Below are 377 nucleotides of genomic sequence, written 5' to 3' on the forward strand. Positions count from 1 at the left end.
AATAGCACACGAATCTGGACATATAGGAATCAGGAAGACTGTTGAGAAGATTATGAAGTATTTTTTCTGGCCTGGACTTCACAAGGATGTTAGCAGGTTTTGCATTGAGTGTCACACCTGCCAAGTAGCTGGAAAACCGAATGAAACCATTCAGAAAGCCTCCCTACAACCCATAGAAGTTAGAGGCAATGCAATTATAGATGTGGTTGGGCCACTTCTGAAAACAAATAAAAGAAAGGAAACACTCACACGTAATAATATATATATATATATATATATATATATATATATATATTTTATATATATATATATATATATATATATATACATATACATATATATATATATATATATATATATATATATATATATATATA

Source organism: Macrobrachium rosenbergii, chromosome 10, assembly GCF_040412425.1.
Source record: "Macrobrachium rosenbergii isolate ZJJX-2024 chromosome 10, ASM4041242v1, whole genome shotgun sequence".
Lineage (NCBI taxonomy): Eukaryota > Metazoa > Arthropoda > Malacostraca > Decapoda > Palaemonidae > Macrobrachium > Macrobrachium rosenbergii.